The sequence below is a fragment of the Struthio camelus genome, chromosome 2 (assembly GCF_040807025.1).
Source record: "Struthio camelus isolate bStrCam1 chromosome 2, bStrCam1.hap1, whole genome shotgun sequence".
Classification (NCBI taxonomy): domain Eukaryota; kingdom Metazoa; phylum Chordata; class Aves; order Struthioniformes; family Struthionidae; genus Struthio; species Struthio camelus.
In genome coordinates this window covers 109866506-109887038 of record NC_090943.1, presented here as the reverse complement: position 1 = coordinate 109887038, position 20533 = coordinate 109866506, and the positions used below count along the sequence as shown (strand labels likewise).

The 20533-nt window shown below is 35.8% G+C and overlaps 1 long non-coding RNA gene across 1 annotated transcript; it reads left to right on the top strand.

The window, feature by feature from the left end:
- Positions 1-10438: 10438 nt before the first annotated feature.
- On the top strand, positions 10439-15112 carry LOC104143026 (uncharacterized). Its single transcript, XR_693822.2, has 3 exons — positions 10439-10524; positions 10907-10951; positions 13414-15112. It is a non-coding gene; the product is annotated as an uncharacterized lncRNA (long non-coding RNA).
- Positions 15113-20533: the final 5421 nt, after the last annotated feature.

Below are 20533 nucleotides of genomic sequence, written 5' to 3'. Positions count from 1 at the left end.
AGTTCTTCTGTCCTCATGTGTGAAGGATATTTCTGTAAAGCATACAGGCAGGAGGATACACATACATATCAAGTCAAAGGCATTTTGAATAGCAACCCTACCCTCATCCTCCAGTATTAAGTCAGGATTTTCTTTACACTGTCTCTCTCTAATTTTCAGGTTTTTAGGAATTATGTATTAGTTATTATTATTAGTTGAGAAGAGCCAAATACAGCTGTAGGCTGAGACAAGTATTTGATAGGGAGGAAGTACAGGAGGATGATGGGGAGCCAGTCACCACATGTTGATATGGTCTCATGCAGAGTACTGGGAATTAAAGAAGCCTAGGGGCTCAGCTTATTTTTTGGACAATTTCAGAAGTAGTTGCATCTACTAAGCTCTCAGCTATATTATATTATTGTCTTGGTATTTAAAGGAACAAAGGGACTTCTTTAGATGAAGCATCCCACACTGGGCAAAGCTTTAAATAGATTACCAAGTTTAGATAGGATGTTAATTAGGATGTTGATCAGGTATTATAAATACTGTATTTGTATTTTTCCATGACACAAATGAAGCTAATGTGCCTGATACTTTTTTTCTCTGCTATTCTTTGTTTAATCTGAGATGTTAACATTGCAAAATTTTGACTTCGAAAGATTCTAAACAGTTTTGAAGTTTCAGGCTTCAGTTGTAAAATACAGTTATCTAAAGAAGCCACTCATTCTTTTAATAACAGATGAGTCAGAGAAAAAATGTAGACACAGCCTTCTTGCCTGTAGACTTATATTAATAGAACTTCCTTGTTTGAGAAAATTGTTCGTAACTTCAAAAAGAGATACTGGCCCAGTTAAAGTAAACACTCTTAAGTGCACGGATATGACTAGGTTTGGAAAGAAAAGGTATTGATATTAGAGATAATTCAGCTCAGCAGTGCATCAGAAGACCTGCAATGAACAGTGCAGCATTTCAAGATGCTGAAATGCACTTTAGTGCTTGTTCCTGGCAAATGACATGGAAACAATTCTTATAAAAAGTGGAAAGATACAGTAAAGTACTCTGGATTGCCAGATATATGATCTTCATGGATGATAACTTTTCATTTGACTAGACAGTTATGACAATTAAACCAAAAATGAAATACTCTTTTAAGGAATAATGAGCTATTTAATTGTAACTGAAACAGATAAAAAAGTCTTAAGTTCTTTATTCATAAGCAAAGGAAGTTAAGTTTTAAAAGGTCGGACTGGGGTAAATTTAGAGATCTTCACTGAAGGTAAAAGCACTTCTATGGATATATATTTTACTAAAGCACTGAAATAGGTTTGTAATTGCATGGAGGGGTTTATCCCTATCCATCACTGAAGTCAATGGACTATGATTCATAGCAGGTGAAGGGTTTCCCTCATATTGCCTCATGGACATTACCTGTAAGAAACAGGAAAATGAGGTCATTTATACTCAAAATTATACACTTTCTTATATTATTAGCTGTACAATATTAAAAATTGAGCATCCTAGTAATCGTGCTTCCTTTATCTTTCTCTTTTCTCCTTTCCTTTTCTTTCCCTTCCCTTCTCTTCCTTTCTCTTCCCTTCCTTTCTTTTTTATTTTTTGAAAGGAATTATTACTCTTTTCTATGGCATTCCACAGGATTTCATGGCTTGTAAAATCTCTGTTGGAAATCCTAAACATATGGGAAGTTTCTAAATAGAAAGTCCTAACGACTATATTTGACTACGTTTATATAACTGATACAAGAAAATGTTCCTGGTGGTTTTCAAATCAAATTTTTCAAGCTAAGGAAAAAGGAAGCAAAAAACAGTGCTAGGTAGGAGGCTGGTTATACATCTTTCAATAGAAACTTACTACCTGTTCTCAACTACATATTATATGTATACATACAACCACATATTATATATAATAATTCCCCTACACATATAATGAAAAAACAGTAAAATACAAGAACAGGAAGAGCTAGGAATAAGGAGAGGGTTTTCTTCGTTCATTATCTTACAGATTATGCAACTTATTTGTTATACCAAAATTCTACATGCCCCTCATCAATTTACCATAAAATTCTGGAATTGTTTTTGTTATAGCCGCATACAACAGATTATTCTTTTACGTAACGGAAATATCCTTAATAGGAAGTCAAATTCCTGGGGACTATCACTAGCAAGAAGTTCAGCTCAGAGTTGATTACTTGAAAGGACTCCAAAAACTATGCTCCTAACATCAGGTTTATATAATGCCAACCTATTCTGTAAACAAGTGCTGAGTCACACAAAATTATGTAAATTATAGACAGAATGCATTTATAGGATCAAACGGCCCATCTCTTGGATATTACAGAATTGTTTTTTGTACTCTCCAGTATAGTCCACTTCATTATCATCACAAAGAGAGATTAATGTATTCTGAATTCCCAGTACTACAGATTTTACATTTAAATGGATCTAACTGGCATACCTAAATATTTTGCTGTTTTTGGTCTAGTGACTAATGCCCTCCTCCGTGCTCCCCCCCCGCCCCAGTTTAATATAGCTTGAAGGGGGCAATCTCTAGGGGGGATAACACATGTACTTTCTGAGGATACTGACATTTGGCTGTAACTGTCTATGCCTAAAATATTCTATAGGATATATGATGCTTAAATCAGTTAGTGCTTTTAGTGCAATCATATTTAATGCCCTTTAAATATGCCTTGTGAGAAAACAAAACATGAAAGACACATCTAAGAACATTTGCAGATTGAAATGAACTTGCTTTTCGATGTAAAACTCAAAATATCTGATTTTGGGGGGGTGTGGATTTTAGAATTCTGATCCTTCTAATAAAGTGGATTTATACCTTTGCTTCCTTTTTCTTTCCAGGCATCTCTCTATTGTTCCTTGCTTATGTGACCCACATTCCTCCACTAAGGGCTGGAGGCTAAAAAGGGCTAAAAAATTTTTTTTTTTAGATATTCTTGTTAAAGCCAATAGCTGTGGACAAGTGGGGAAAATTAACGTTAACTTCTTGTTTCTGTCTCTGTATCTCAGTCAAATGGTTATTTGCATACATTGTCATGTAGCTTTCATTATAACAATGACTGTCCTAAATAGCACATTACAACAGATTTGCATGAGTAACAATGATAAGCAGTGAGGGCTCACAAATGGCTTTGTTTGCTAATTTGTGATGAGGAGGTCAGATATAATGGATTCTGACCTTTGAGGGTAAGAGGAATTGCCCATATGCTGTTCCCAGATCCAGAAACAAAGGCTCTCCACATAAAGTGAAACTATTGTTAAACTGCTGTTGCATGGAGAACACTTGATTCTTTATTGCTTTGTTTATTCTGTAAGACATTTTCTCAAAACTTGGTTACATTGGTGCAAATTGTAACCAAGATCTGCTCTAATTTAGTAAACTCTGTCCCAGTTGAGATAAAAAAATGACCAAATTGTTATAGGAAATTATTTTTTCAGAAGCTAAAAGTCAGCAATGCAAAATGTAATTTATCCAAGAAAAAAACAAAATTAAAGCACTAAAAGAAATATTAATGTTTTATTTGTTTTCCTCTGGGAATATAGTTTAATAGTGTTTTACTAGACAGGTATACTTACATTGGTATAATTTTATTACTGGAGTAAAGGTAAGATTGCTCATTAAAAGAAGTCATAAATTAGACAGCAGTACAGCTGCATAGCTTTCTGCAGACAGGTTTTATGAAAATATTTTTTAGTTTGAGTTCATATTAAGTTTCAGTTCCTGAAATTTGGCTTTCAATCCTGCAGCTCAAAACAGATTATATCTAGCTAGTTACAGTTCATAGAATTGTGGATTTGACTAACAGAGAATATGTTAGTCAGTGAAATAATTATACTTATCAAACTCTGTCAGTACTGAGGAAAAGACAAATGAATTTCAAATGTTTTATAAAGCTAACTATAAGCTTTTTCAGTTATCACCAAACTTGACAGACACTTAAAATTCACTTAAAATTAAGGACAAACCTAATAAAGATTTAGGTTGCGAAATATTTGTCAACTTATTGGTAAAGTAAGCTGAAGTTCTAAATCTTGTCAACTTTTTAGTAAAGTCAGCTGAAGTTATAAATCTTGATTTTGTGGATTAGCTAAGAAGTTGCTTAATATTATTTTTTACTTTGCCTTTCAGTCATCTTGAAATAGATCAAAAATGCTGCTTTCAAATAATCACAACTGAATACGCCTAAACATTAAAGAGGCTGTTATTTTGATTGATAGGAAGGAATCACTGGTTATAAAAACTGGATTTTGAATATCAAGACTTGTAAAATCATGTATTGAAATGTTAATCTAGTTGATTTAGTCCCTTTTTTTTTTTTTCCTGAATAAGTGAACAGAATACCATTCAGATTGTTACCTGCCTTATTACATAGATTAGATATTGGTTACAGTTTAATAAATTCAGACCTGTCTCTGACAAATGGTCAGTATTGAACTTTATTTTGTACATTACTAATACAGAGATTTTCCCATGGTCTTTGACTTAGCTTTTCATATTATGCATATTACGGTATGTGGATGTTCCTTTCCAGTATAGACATGACTATACTGCAACAATTACATGAGTATATTTTCTGCAGAGAATATAGTTTGGACAAATATAGAGAAAACTGTCATTTCTGGCCAGAATTTGAATGCCTTGAAATGAAAACTCCTTTTTTCCAAGAAGCTTTTAAATTTACTCTACATCAATGGAGGATAATAGTAGGGAAGTTCTGCCGTAGTCTGATGTGCTGAATTTGATTGGGCAATCACGAGCCTACTTGATACAGACATAAATCAGTGTTTGATAACGGAAATACTACTGGGAACGTAGGTAATGATTCTTTTGGAGATAGTTCCTTACAGATGCTAGACCAGCTGGATAATAGTCAATGAAATTACACACAGGATGAATTTGCCACCATTTCTAATTAAGTTTCACAACAGTCCTGAGAGGTAGGTAAGGAATATGAATTATTTTACGTTTGTGGAATGGCAAGCAGACTGATTAAAGGCAAAGGCAGATTCAGGCTCAGCCTGTAATAGGAGCATAGCACAGTCTCCTGACTGTTTCTCTGCGACGCGAAGTGGGTATGCGTTCAGCATGGCGGATGGGGACGTTACGGCTACAGCCTCCCTTTTGTTGCTCTTTTGTACCTCTCTAAAGACAACATTTTTAAGACTACCTTCAAAGAGTATTTCTGCGATAATCCTTGCTTTTCCTAGGTCTGATTTTCAGGTGTTGAACACCTGCATTTCCTGTTGTCCTCAGCTGACATTGGAAATGCTGAGGAATCTTTCAAGATCAATTCACAAGTATTTAAATCCAAATACATTAATACCTGAAGTGAGAGGTTATTTACCAAAGAATATACGTCAGTTATTTGTTTAAGATTACCTGTAAAGTTGACAGCAGCAAAAAGCTGGATCTGTTGGCTTCCAGGCTCAGGTTTTTGGTCGTGCCATTGAACCATTTACCTCTGTGCATTTCAGTGCACCAAGAATTCCTTTTTGCATCAAGTCTCAGCTTACGCTCAGATTCATTTATGTTAATGGACATGTGATGCAGTAAAAGAAGGTTGTGTCAATAGCAGCTCATTTGGTTAACTTCCATTTAAGAATATTTCTTGCAGGGGTGCTGGTTATTATTTTGCCACTGTAGGTTTCTTCTGGAAATGCCACCGTGCTCAAATTCTCAGGAAGGTCTGATGTAATCAGCTCCCACAGGTACATGAATAGATTAGGACTTCTGGACATAACATACCTTCTGCACTGTGTCTGGTGCAGTTTTATAGATGCATATATTTCTGATTTTTTTGAATTCCATAAAAATTGTATATATTTACAAAATATAAACATCATTTCAATAACTTGCCACATTTATAATGTCTTAAGAGTGTCTTAATGCAGTCCTAAGATGCCAGCTAAAGTAGCACGTAGAGCTCAGCTGGGAATTCAGATATCCAAAAATGCAGAAAACACTTTTAACTAACTTTCAAACATCAATACCATTATCACAAGAATGCTTGGATGTAATTATGGGGTTTCTGAATGTGGAGAGCTGCAAATATTCGTCTATTATAGAAGACTGTAAAGTCTGTTTACACTGATGTGCTTATTCTGAACGCCACTCCTCACAATGTTTAATGCAAAGGGATCATTTCTGAAGTGAAAAGCTCTATGGTAATCATTGCCCTGCAATGAGAAAATACTGCAACAAACTCCACAGAGACTGAACAAGGCAACTTACTGTATGACATTGTGTCATCTAACAGACAGTGACCTCTGGCAGAAAGCAGGTTGAGGATGTTGGTTCCTCTTCTTATTATGACTACCTTGACAGCAAGTGGGAGAGAGGATATGTATGGTTTGAACTACAAATCATGCGAAAGGCCTACACAGATAACAAAGCTCTCATTTCCTAATATTAACATTTAGCAATGAAATCAGCATGCCTTTCAAACAGATAACAAAATTGCACAATTTTGCAACAAGTTTTCTGGCTACAAAATTTTGCTATAATATTCTTCACAATTTTTCACAATCTGTGCAAAAAAAAATTGTATCACTGCAGATTTCCTCAGGATGGATGACATAAATTAACTGGGAACATGAAGTAGACCTACTGTAAGCTCTAAGACCTCTTTGCCCCCCAAAAACCCAACCGCTTACTTTCTCTGCCTGCATCAGATCTAACTGCAACTCTTGAAAGAATCTGTTGTGATGAAGGCAGATTTAGCTATTTAGAGACTAAAAAGCTAAGTAGCTTGTATCTATATTTGATTTTGTGCTTCTAGACACTTTAAAAAATCCAAACCTGATGCTTAAACTGTTAAACTTTTCCCACAGTTTTACAAGAATTGACAAGGTCATAGCCTGAGGTAACGTGGTTGCCAGATGTCACACCATTAGTTACAGTCTTAGACAGAATAGGATAAGGTGTAAGTAGGGAGAAGCAAGACTTAAAATAACTGTTCATGTAACACTTTCCCTGCTAATGTTCTTCTAACAATGTAAATACTGTTTCTTATTTCATAGCAATATTGGGCAGATCTTACTGACACTATTTATGTTTAACAGAAATCAAATATTTAGCTCAAATTAAAATTAAGTAGAAATAGCTGAAGCTATTTCTGCTGTATAAGTTATGTTTTCAGTTGTCAAGCTTTTCATAAGAAAAAATCACCCGGAACACATCAGATCCTATCAGTGACCTGTGATTTCTTTGAACCGAACATTTGTGCAATCAGATATATTTGTTATCCATTTCGCTTTAAAATATTGTGTTCAACAGAAAGCATGTTTTTTTTTCAGGCAGAGGTAATATTTTTTCAAAACACCTCTCTTAGCTTTGAAAGTCACTTTCTCATCCTGGGAGGCACATAAATAAATCATTGCCTCACTTCATTGGCTTTTGATGCTAGTTTTCTGCACTCCATTCTTCACTGAATGAAAGCTATATATCTTTAGTAGCAAGCTTGGTAATGTCAAGCTGATGGTAGTTAGTTGTTCTGAAACTTCCAGACAGAAGCTGGAAAATTGCAAGTCATTTTCCATACTTTTGCTTTTGTCCAGCCTGTCACTCCTGAACTGTGTATTCTTATTTTAGTATGGAGAACTATATTGCCTGGTGAAGATTTTCTACAAGTTACTCTTCATCATAAAAAAATTACACTTCTTAAAACAAGTAGATTAGATTTTCTTACTTCTGTAAGAAAATTAGTGATTTAGAAAGAATAACTGGTTAGTAGTTGTAAAAAGAAAAGAACATGCTTGGAAAATATATGGCATATACATGGAAAACTTGCATTGTTTGGAAAAGTGCTTGTCTTCGTAGCACTGTACAGACCATTGTAGGCATCTGCATAGGTGTGTATAGGGATAAAAAAAACATATAACAATATCCTACCATGCAGCTACTATTTCCCTCCGTTTTTTAGCAGAATGATAGAGGCTACAGCCTGACACATTTCACAACATACTAGTGTTGTTATGCCAGTAGGCTCTGGAAAGAATATTCTGCGTGGTATGGATCAGACACAGCTGGAAATACAAGACTGGAAAGTAAGTCTAAATGTCATTGAATCAATTCACCAAATCTACATCCAAACATATAATAGATTTTTAATCTAAGGACGTTCTATAAGAATATGTATTCCCCTTCCAATGTGCTCTCCAAATCATACCTAACCAGGCAAATGAGAAACTTCAAGGACAGGGAACAATAAAAATTGTGTTATTATTGAACACTAAATCTGAACTTTGGAATGAGGAAATGAGCAAGATTGACTTAGTAATATTTAACTCTATTAAATGTTATTGCTCTTTGATGTGTTTGTCTGGTAAACTATATATAACAGTATCTTTCACCCTCGCACAGAGCACCATCACTAAAAGTTCAGCTCAAAGTAATATATAAATCACCTTATTGCAAAAATAAAGGAATGAATAATAAAAAAGTCCTGTAACTAGATTGGCCAATGTAACAGTATTGGCATGTGTTCATTGGCATGGCGAAGGAAGTGGCCCATGTATGAGAATCTAGTAGATGACTGCATGTGAGTAAATAGTTATTCCGTAGTTGTTTTCATATGGTGTTCATTAGAAACACAAAAGAAGTGCCTCCAGCAGTTTTTTTCTTAGAAGCAGACAATGCAGCTTTTGTCTTTTGAATCTGTATAAGAGAGTCACAGACCGGAATATAACATCTAAGTTTCCCCTGAGAATTAATGATATCTAAAAATAACATGAGTGAAATATGTTTTGATTATCAGATGAATGTTAAAGTGTAAGTAATGCTCTATTAAATTTCACTCTTAGAGAAAAATGACCCTTCAGATGAATTGCCTATTTGCTTAGGGCAATCTTACAAAGACATGTAACAGTAAATTATCATATACAAATTAAGCTTTGATATGAAGGGGTCCTTAGAGAGTTGGAGAGAAGAACTACTTGCATATAAATAGTCACAATATGGTACTGATGAATCTAGTGGCTTAGAGGGTAGTGATAGGTAAAATAGTATAAATAACTATAAAGAAACAAAGTCACCATAGTGATTATCTTATGGGCTAACAACCTGAAAGTTTTCACTGCAAGGCTCACATTCACTTTCCACTGCACATATGAATGTTTAGCTAAAAATGGGTTCACCGGTAGTGTGGAATAGTGTAATTTCACTGAAATAAATTGATTGTCATCAGATAAAGATCACTCCCTTAGCATACATCCACAAAGCAGATTGGAAAATCTGAAATCACTGCGATTCTCAGAAGAGGCCTCCTCTGGCCTGTGAGTAATCAAAGTTATTTTGATGTCTATGAGTGAGATTCTTTGTCCTAGAGCCTTTTTAGTAAAACTAGCATTTTTCTATAAATGCTTTTAATAATATTGATCATCCCCTGCTGTATTCCTGAAGCCTTAGAGCTCTTACCTGTTAAGAAATATAGATTCATGAGCCAGAGCAACAGTGGCCAGATAAAAAAATATAAATACTTTGGAAGGCTCTGTGCTCGTTGCTGCTGAAGTGCTATTTGACCTTGGTCAAAACACATCGCTTTCCACACATCCTTTAGCTGTCTTACTACTCACAGTGTAATATCTTTAAATCAGGGCCTGTCACTTCCTGTGCGCAAGGCCCAAGAGGGTGAGCTCTTAATCTCCGTTAGAGGCTCTAGAAGCTAATACCAGCACAGCAAGGACACAGCACTGTGTGCTGTGAGAGCAACTAGGAGAGTTGCTCATTTGAGTCACCCTCCACAGGTGTGACGTGCCTATGACTCACTCACTCTGCTCATACCATAACAACGTAATTCTCCAGAACTGTTGTCTAGAAAAAGCAGCACTATGCATACAGTTTAGTCCAGTGTTAACTGTAGACAAAATATGGTGAATGTATGGGTGGGCCAAAAAACCGTTTCTGTTTTATGAAGAATCTAGAGAAAATAAGGATGTTTAGTTTCCATCAAAGTGCTTCTTTAAAAGTATATTTTCACATTTTTGTGGGTGTGCTTTTGGCAAAGGAAATCCCACTTCAAAGACCTGCAGAACATGTGAGATTTTTTTTCCCACTGTATAAAGTGATATTTTATTAAGCAATTTATAAAGTGATTAAGAAGTGCCAACATTTACTTATTCTTCTGTAAAAATCATTTAAAATGAAAGAATTTTTTAAAAAAATTTCAAAACCCCATTTTTAAGATGTGCTTGACCGCCTCTAGTTTTGACAGCAGAAAAATCCCACAGCGATGTTCCTAGACATTATGGTGCAGTTCACAGCTCGTGACCTGAATTTCATCATTCAGAGCAGCAGCTGCCATTGCCTCTGCCTCTCCTCCACAGCAGCAGCAGTAAGAGCAGCAATAGCCCAGCTGTCTGTCCATCCTACCTTGGCTTTGCCTGTCTCCATCCTGTTCTTCTTCCTCTGCAACTGGAATATGGCTTTCCGGGAAGAATGAATCTGATGTGCTTGCTGGAGCAACCGGGAGAGGATAGACAGGAAAGAAAGACATTTGCACATAAAAGTGGGGTAAGTTGCAGCCCCTGTGAAAGACGGAGAAGGGCGAAGTAATGGGAATCAGCTCTCCAGGTGGGGAGGACTTTTACTGTTGGAGTGGAAAGGAAGTGGAAGGAAGACTCCTAGAGGGAAGGTGGTAAGGGGAAGTGGCTATTTGCAAGGGACAGTAGGCTAGGAGGTCCCCAAACCCCAGTTCTTGTTGTTGTAGAGGTAGGACCAGCCACAATACGTGTAGGGCAGTGGTTTAAGGAGCAGCTGCCTCTTGTCTCACTTGTCCCCCATGTCACCGCCTACGCTGCAAGCAATACAGCTGCACTGGGAACCAGGCTGAGAAAGTGATGTGGGATCTTCTGCAAAAAGTAAAATGTTTCTTAATTTCTTTTTTCTCACCTAGATCCCGGTTCCCTGTGCAGCCACATAAACTGTTGTCCTGGCACAGGTAAGAGGCTGTGCAAAAGTGGGAAGAGCAGCCAGAGGAGGAGGTGTGGGGTTGCTCAGGCAGTTCAGCCTCACAGTTACCGACTGTGAAACCACAGCTGAAGGTTGTGGTTTCAGGTTGCACCTAATCTGGTCTAGCTGTGGGCTGCTGATAAAAGGACAATTCTGCTCTTCTCCTTTCCCTCCCTGACCTTGTATCAAATCTAGTGATCACGTAACAATTTGAGTCAGATCAGCTTGTTAATTTGTCAGAAAACTAACTCACCGCCTTGCCTGGAAGACCCTGGATTTGGTTCAGGGACTCAGTTGACTGTCACCTGCAGCCACACAGTCTCTAGATTCAATTCAAGGGAAGTATCAGGGATGGTTTATTAGGGGTGGAGAAGGAAATAGGACCCTTTTTTTGAGAAGAAATCTGCAGATTATACCAGCTTAAGCGTAATATGGCACCTCAAATCACAAATAGTATTGCAACTGGTTTCAAAATCACCATCCTGTTTATGGACGTTGGTTTTGTGTTACACAGGGTTCAGATTGGGCAGGAAGTTAAATTAACCACAGCTCCTGAGAGGTGTCGTCCTCTCAAACTCGTGCCTCAAACTCTGAGGCAAGAAGCAGCTGCGCACCCTGCAACAGAGGCCGTACAGGCACAACTATGCTACTATCTTTGCTAAATACATACATATATATTTTACTTAAATAGATAATCCAGAAAAGATGCCATAATCACTACTAAAACTCTGAAAACAGTTCCCTCCTCCCCACACCAGCCACACACGTGACTCCCATGTATATGTTAACTGTAACCAGCCACAAAGTTTTTCTGGGTGATCAGGAGCACTGGAGAAATTGTGCAGGAATGAGGAAAAAGCTGACAATGCACTGCTGTTTAAAAAAGGAAAACGGGAAACTTTGATAATGACAAGCCTGTTATGGGTTTCAATGATGCAAGACTTGAAGGAGAGAAATCTAATTAATTGCCAAACATCATAAGTTTGTGAAAAATAGGTCTGATCAAACTAACCTAACTTCCGGTGAAAGTAGTTTGTTTCCTAAAGGAAATAATATTGAATAAGAGTTTGATTAAGAAATTAGAAACACTCAAAATAAAAGCTTGCTAGACATCTGAAAATAAAAAAGCAAATGCAGAATTGCCATGGAACATCTGCATTTCTAATGGAATTTCACTAGATTCATCTTTGACCCAGTATAACGTTTTATCAATGAGCTGAAAAGTAACAGTAAATTCTGCCCATGACATAAAGACCATGGGAGCAGTAAACAACCAAGAGGACAGGACAGATACAGGGCATTCTGAATCACTAAATAAAGCAGGCACAGAAAAAAAAAATAGATATTTTAATACAGCTAAAAAAAAATGTTGTGATTATGAGTAGGCTAAATCTCTTTGAATTGATATATATAAGTACAGTTTTTCACTTATGATGCAGTGCAGCACTTTTTTTTTCCTCCCCAGAATACAGGGAAATGCAAGATTTCTTAGGAATCTGGATGCTCCGGAAAAAGGAGCTGAATTTTACAGTATTTATTGATACTGATTCGCTAACTAAGAATGAAGAACAGTCCCAGCAATACTTTGATGTAATAATAAAATACGTCTCAAAAAATTTTACAGCATTAAATAGAGCATTTTTACAAGAGCACTGGCCTCCTTTAAAGCAATAAAAAAAACCCCTGCTTCTGTTTACATTAATTCTGCTTTAGATGTTCCATTTAGATAATTCTGATGTTTTTAATAAAAAGGAGTTCAATTTCCTGTGAATATGAAACAGGAAGATTTTAAAATGATGTTCTATTATTTTTACCTTTCAATTATTAGTGTGTTTAATATGCAGAAGTGTACATTATACTGGACACTTCAGTTAATATTTAGGCAACAATGAGGAAATCACAGTCTTCCTGAAGTAAGCAAGAATAGCAATTTTGCAAAGGATTTAAACGGAATTAAGACTGTTTCTAACCACCAACTACAGAACACTATATGCTGATGGATCCTTAAGTATCTGCCTTAAGTATCCAAGCATAAAAACTGCTCAGAAGGTGTATACTTATATATTATAAGCTTTTAAAACCTTTCTTCTCTTTATCTAACATGGCTATCATTATGAAGAAAGTAAAACTTTATTTCTGTTAATGTGTTCTATCACTACTTAAAAGTAGTGTTGTATAATATGTTTCTGAATTTTTTTGTTTCATTATCTTTTTGTCTCAGATTAGACAAATAGAGATTTTATCCTTTTCATGTACGATAAAATAACCTCTCTGGTCTAATAATAGTGAGAGTGCATAGCGTTTTTTGTAGTTGTTGAATATTACTTACATCAATTTTCTTCAATTCATTCTGTTCACTTTTGCTAAGTAACCTTCAACTTTACAGTGATGAATGTTTTCCACATTGCTTATCAACATATTTATAAAACCAAGATAATGTTTTATTTACAGGAAAGTGTTGATAGAGATGAGTCATAAAAGAAAAGAAATTTTCAGTTCAGAAAATCCTAACACAGCAAGGAAGAATATTTTTTCAAAGGCATGAAGATCCATAAGGCACCTAACTGACGTCTTTGAAAATCTGTCCTGAATGCATGCTACGTGGTTGACATTACTTCCATCACAGGAAACATTTTCTTTTCCGAATTTTTAAATCCAGCTAAAGACTAATTTTTTACCCACAGAAAAGACTATGGTTGTGTACTGACTTTGTGAGCACATTTTGCAAACATATCAACTGCCTTTTTCTGAAAGAATAGCCTTCTCTATCAGTTTCAGCTGAAAGCCTTCAGTCCTGGAGTTTAAGATTATATCATCTTTATTTTGCCTTTACAGACATACATCTTAGGGTGTACTGAGGAGCAGATTCAAATCCACTGTATTTACAGTGGGAAGAAGATGCTGCAATGTTATTTTGCATCGGTAATAGTCACTTACAGCACATTACATCTTCTGTGCTGCCCTTTTCTTTGATATTCTATAAGCATAATAAAAAAAATAGTTTCATAAATATAAAGCAGAGAAATTTTTTAGAGATCTGCAAAGCTTCTGGGAAAGAAGTAGGCTTGTACAAAAGATCATTCATTTACTACTAGAACTCTGTGTTTGGTCATTGAATAGCAGCCAGCGAAGCGGGTTGAATTTTTTCTGGCTGTTTTGCATACTAAGAACAACATAATAATCATAATGTGAAGATTTTTCACTATTTTGCTTCTGAAGCTGTGAAACTTCACATTGCCCTCTTGTGTATTATTGAAAAGAATTCAAGATACTTTTTGTGATAATTTTGACAAACAGTATTATTTCTGAAGAACCCAAATTTCATGAACTGATTGTATGAAACCTCCTCACACATGTGAGTGTAAATGTGTCTATCTATACTTGCATATATTTCTTCACAAATGTTATCAAGATGTTTTTGAAAATAATATGTAGAGGCACAGTAGAATATTTTCTAATGAATTTAATGCCACTTAAGGATCTCATGGTGATTTGACTTGACACCAAGGCCTATAGAGAAAGTGAGCCACACTTTTGTGTGAGCAATGGAGGCATTTCCACTCTGTAAGACCCGTTGGCTTCACCTGTAGTGAGAAATCAACACTATGAGAGGAACTGTCATTGAAAGCTGCAATTGCAACGTTAAAAGTAAGTTTCAGGTACAACACAGCTTTTAGTAGTAATATTTTATTACTTGTTGGGACAACATCAATAAACGGTGTTCTGGAAAATTGCAAAGCCTGTAATGTTGACTTTTTTTTTGGAGAGATTTCATTTTTGAGAAGAACCATATTTAAGCATGCATATTAAGAGCACACTTAGACCCTTCTGTGCTGAGAAAAGTTCACCAGTTAGGACTGATGCACTTTCCACTTCAGAAAAGTAGAGCATCAACTCCTTTTATACTGGCTGTGTAACAGATGCCAGTTACTGATAGTTTTTATTTGTAGCTAATGAAGACCACGTTTGGATTCCTGACTTAAATGTGAAAAGTTCCATATTCAACCTCTGTGAGCCATCTAGATTTAAACATTATTTCTTCCATGATAGGGAATTTTATTCCAGAAGTCTGCGAACCATATTGCTTGGCTGATGTAGCCTGAAGTAATTCCAATTATTTTTTGAATTTGAGCTTTGTAAGCATAATAAATATGAGTTAAAATTATTTACAGACTGTGTTCAATTAAAACTAGCAGCTGCAGGTACATTCTGTAATGATAAGCTCTTGAGAAACAATAGTATTGGGGCAACTCTTGATCTAGCTTAAAGTACATTATGTAATGATAAGCCCATGAGAAATGAAAATACTGAAGAAACTCTAGATCTAATTAAAGTCAGTGGGAGTTCTGAAATCAAGAGAAATTGCTCGTGGCACTAGAGGCACAAGCCTGTGCTGTTAAAGTAAATGTGGGTCTTTTCTATGAACAGGAAGATAAAGGATGATCAAGGCTGACCCAAAATGCTCAGCTGCAGATTGACTGCAACTATAAATGCATTTTAGGTGGCAGAGGCTTTTTGTCTGTTTTTAATATACTGTTGCCCATGAATTGAGTATTTTCTATGGTTTGAAGAATTTTTTAAAAAGTACACTTAAGACAACGAAGAAGAACCCACCTGAGCTTCTTTTTCATAACTATGGAAATGGTTGCAACACTTAAAACCAAGAGGAACAATTAGTCAATATACAGAGAGTAGAACAACATCAATTTCTAAGCGTACCTGCTACTACTGTTTTTAGATACTTTTTAATTTAATATAATCCTTTGTAGTGAACATTCTGATTTGATATTTACACTTTACATTGCTCTCTTTTATGTGGTCTAGTGAACTGCGTATGATTCTTGATATCTAACCAACTTTCATTTTTAGTTAGTTTAATGAAAAGATTCTAGCTACAGCTGTATGCTTAGTTGTTACAAAGTCTGAACAGGAGCTGGTTGAAGAAAAAAGGCAAAAACAATATTACCTTTTAGGTTTTCAAAAAGACTTTTCCCCATGAAAAAAGGAGAATAAATCATTTTTCTAACACCTTTCCACTTTTTTATTGTGTCCTCTATTCCCCCTCAAAGACGAGAAAATAAACTACTGCTTCCTTTTCTTTTAAGCATTCCTGTTTAACAATAAGCTTCTGAAAAAAATTGTTTATTTTTAAAAAATTGTTTTCATATTTTAGAAGTTTGGGGCACATATTTTTGATGAGCTCTACCCTGCAGAAACAGTTGGTCAGCAAGATTTTCTTGATGGGTTTCACCCTCCACACATGGAAACTTGGAAATAGAGACACTAAGAAACACATTCCTTTGTCGCCATCTCAGTCAAATCACATAAATTTCATTTGATCCTCCAGACCTATGACAACTGCATAACCAAAAGTTCAGAACATTTAAGCACTATAAAGCGACATCCGGAGTTGTTTTGTTTTGTTTTTGACATTTGCTTTCAAAAATTATTGTCTTGTGGTTAGCTCTATAATCCTCAGGCCAGTTAGTCCAGTGTGAATACTTAGGTAAAGGCTACAAAGCTAAGCCTGTGAACTACACTGTAAGGAAGGATAAATAATTTAAATAGAATGAATCTAGCTACAGGGATAAAAATAATGTTATATGTATTCCTTTAAGGAGAGTCTGACACTAGTAACCCTACAAAATCTGACTGTACATATACTTTCACTTTTAAAGGAGTAAGCTTTACAAGCTGAAGAAAGAAGACTTTATAAGGCTTCTGCTCTTCTTCTACGGTATAGAAAAGTATGGTACAGAAGCCTTCTGTATAGTATTTTGATGGGGAAATGCGTAACATGAGCCTGCATGTACTGCAGTGCAGTAGCTTTGAGTATACAGGCTTCATACTTGCCTATGTCGTTGTTGGCTGTGTCCTAATCCAGGTGAGAACTCACTGTGCCAAGAAACTCGGATAGGTTGTGTCAACAGTGCTTGTACAGACGAGCTGTGAGCTGGGGCCAGTTCTGCGCCTTGCCCCCCTTTCTGCATCCGTAAATCTACATGACTCACTGCAGACCTGAGCTAGTCTACAAGCAAAGGTACAGGCAACACGGACAATCCCAGCACAAGATCCATGGGCTAAATTAACAGTACAGAGCTACTCACAGTGAGTTTCCATATTGCTTATCCGATGGGTTGTAGCAACTATTCTCATTATTTATTGTGCGTCTTCAAAGAAGAAAAAAGTGACATATTATTTCCCTGACTTTAAAAGAAAACCCATTTGTGAGGCCCAGTTACCCTGACTTTATTCAGCTTTTGGTCCAATTAAAGTGACTCCTCCCTTTCTCCACTACTCAACAGAGCAGGTTTTAGTCTTCCTGTGCAGCTATGACATTGTGCCGTTTTAACTCCGCTGTTTGCCATAATAAAATTGTTAGAGAACTTTGATCTTCAAAGAATATTGAGCTGTGCTCATGCTAGAAACAAACACCACTATCATCAACAGAAAAATTTGTAATGGATTTAAATATCTTAATTTCAGAAAAGCTCATCAATCATTTAAAAGTACATTTCCTCTTGAAATGAAATAAACAGATGAGAGTGGCACTCAAAATAGGTGAAAATTAGAAACAGGAATCTGTTTCGAAGGAGGTTATTTCTGAATTTTCTGTAAACAGTCTTAATGACAGCTGTTTTTCCCAAGTTTCCTTAATTTCCCCTGAGATACTAGGAAGTAATTTTTCAAAAACTGAGTCATTTTCTGAAGAATTATTTTACAGAATAGCATCAGACAAACCATCCATTTTTCTGTTTTATTTTATTAACACTTGTTTGCTATGTAATGCACTAGCAAATAATTTGTTTTAGATAAATTGGTCATTGATGACCCAAACTATATATACATATGTATGTTGCAGCAAAAAAAAAAATTGTTGTTGAGTTTGTATACCTACTGAACAGCACAGCAGAAAAAAATGAGTCTTTATCATAGATACCGTGAGTAAATTAGAACCTTACTAATGCAATTCTTCAAAAAAAAAAAAAAAACCAAGACAATTTTAAATAAATAACCATTGATTTTTTTCTAGACATATGCATAACAAATAAAGGTACAGAATATCACAACATAACCAAAGGATGAAGTAGGAGCAATAGCACTTCCTTGATTAAAATATGGCACCTGATTTATATGTATGTTATGGATAGTTTATCCTCAGTAGTTATAACGAGATCCTAACTCCATTTATGTCTTCAGCTGATTTCAGCAGTACCAGTAAGCACTGCAACTTTAACTCCAAACTGAGACAAAAGGGGAAAGAACTTCCTGCATACTTCGTATTTGCCTTTTTTTTTCCTGCAGTAAGATTAAGCTGGGGTGGTGGGAGGTCATTCCAAAACAGAAAAAAATAATATTTTGAAAATATTTACATACATTACCTCCTGTAATGGAAATGGAATATATTTACAGCAAATTTACAGGAATACATGAGAAAATAAAGTGGAACACTCATCCTACTGTGATACCCATAAATTATATGTGATGATGTTATATATAAACTTTCTTAATAAATATTATAATGTAGAAATATAAATAGATGGTATTGCATATAAATAAAAACAATATGATATATAAAATATTTACATTAAAAAATACAAGAACTAGAAAAACAGAAAATTAGGGCCACAGTTATCAAAACCGACCAACAGTCTACAATGATTTTGTGTATATTGCTTTCTTTGAAAGGCTATTATTTTCCAAAACTACCTGAACATTTACCATCTAAAAAATTGGGTTCCTGTAAACAGTTACAATAAATTTCAGGTTACAATAAGATGACGACAAATGCACTTTCTGATTTATACTTAATGGAAGTGGAAAAGAAGGCATTCAGCACATTGATCATTAAACAAATGATCTGCCTTAGATTTTTAATTTTCCCTTTACCTTTGATTAATTGTCTTAAATTCACATAAAACTAAAGTTATTGTTGAAGCTATTCATTTTTAAAGGTACTTGGTAAGCAATGCAACATATAGCCAGTCCAAATGGCAGAAGCATTGCACAACAGTGCGTTTCCTTAAAATGCAATCAGATACAATTACATGCCTGTAAAGAGCAATAGAAAGACAAAGGCATTAACTTCCAACCACCACTCAGGCCAAACAGCTAAAAAGAGAATAGTTGTCAGAAAACCACGGAAAGCTATGCCAAGGAGGTATATAGCAATAAGAAGATAAAACATGGATACAGTGGCTATAACATTGGCTTTATTGTCAACGAACATTCATAATTTGGTCTCTGACCTGCGTCTCTGAGCAACAGGTTTGTATACGCACAAACTGGACTTGAAGTTATGCAATCATTTATAATCATACTTTTCAGTAGAAGAAAAGGGGAAAAATATATCAAAATAAGGAATTCATCACCAGGCAGACCTTAGTCAAAGTAATTAGAACTAAGCAGAGTTCCAGATTTTGGGATTTCATGGGTATAGGGACATAGGATTGGAAAGATTTGCATTACTAAAACCAAATTTCTAGTCCTCGTCCTTTTGAACAAAAGCTAGCAACTGTGATGCAAATATAATAGATGATATACGGGGAGAACATTACAAGAAGATGATCTGGAGGTATGAACTGCCCAGCACATGTTTTAATGCCCAGAATCAATTTTATCTGAGCAATCCTGCTAATGTCCTCCTACACTGCCACCTACATTGCAGGCCAGTAGCACACCTAGGTGCTGACCTTGGCAATAAATTGTTGCTCTTATTGGGAGATAGCTGTTTGCTGACACATTTGGATAGAAAAAGACTACTCCAGGCATTAAGTTACATGTTATGGCTGAGACAAGCTAACAGCACATTGGTACCTTATAGAGAAGATCAGAGTCCCTAATTTTCCTCCCCGTTTCTCTCTACCACTGCTGCAGATGCACAAACCACCTCTTTTTTTTCGTGCAGGTTGTGATACTCATCTGATACATGTTGACCACATCAGCGTATTAATCTAGTTGAAAAATATGGTTTGCTTTTTGCTCTTTTAATGCGGGTGTCTCCCCTGCCTTGAAAGATTCAGCTTTTCCATAAACTGCTTAATGCAGTTCTCCACTTGAAAATGTAGTTCCTGTAAAATGTTGCAGCGACAGATGATAAAATAGTTCCTCAGTTACAGGAAAAAGAAAGCACCTATTCTGACTTGAACTAATATGATTTATTGTCAGGCCCTCAAGAGGTTTAGCTAATTGAGCTGGCTTAGAGAGGTTCAATGAGCACTGGAGCCGCAATAAAGAAAACGAAAGGAGTGCAGTGGCAAAAGGAAGGAGGGAGATGGGAAACGGAAAGAAAATGAGGAAGGTCACTTTTGGTAGCTATACAAATTTAGCCATTTTTAGCTTCATCTCTAATGAAGAGAAAGCTAACATATGGAGGACGAACTGTGGGAAAGACGCTACAAAGGTTTTCGGATTACTTTCCTTCAGCACTGTAAGGCTGTCTAGTAGTACCATGCCTGCAAAAAGCTAAGCCTTTAGAGTCACAAAGGAGGACAAGGGGGCAGTTTCAGACAGGTGAAAGCCTTCAGCTGACACACAGGCTGGATAACTTTATTATCCAGAATCAACATTC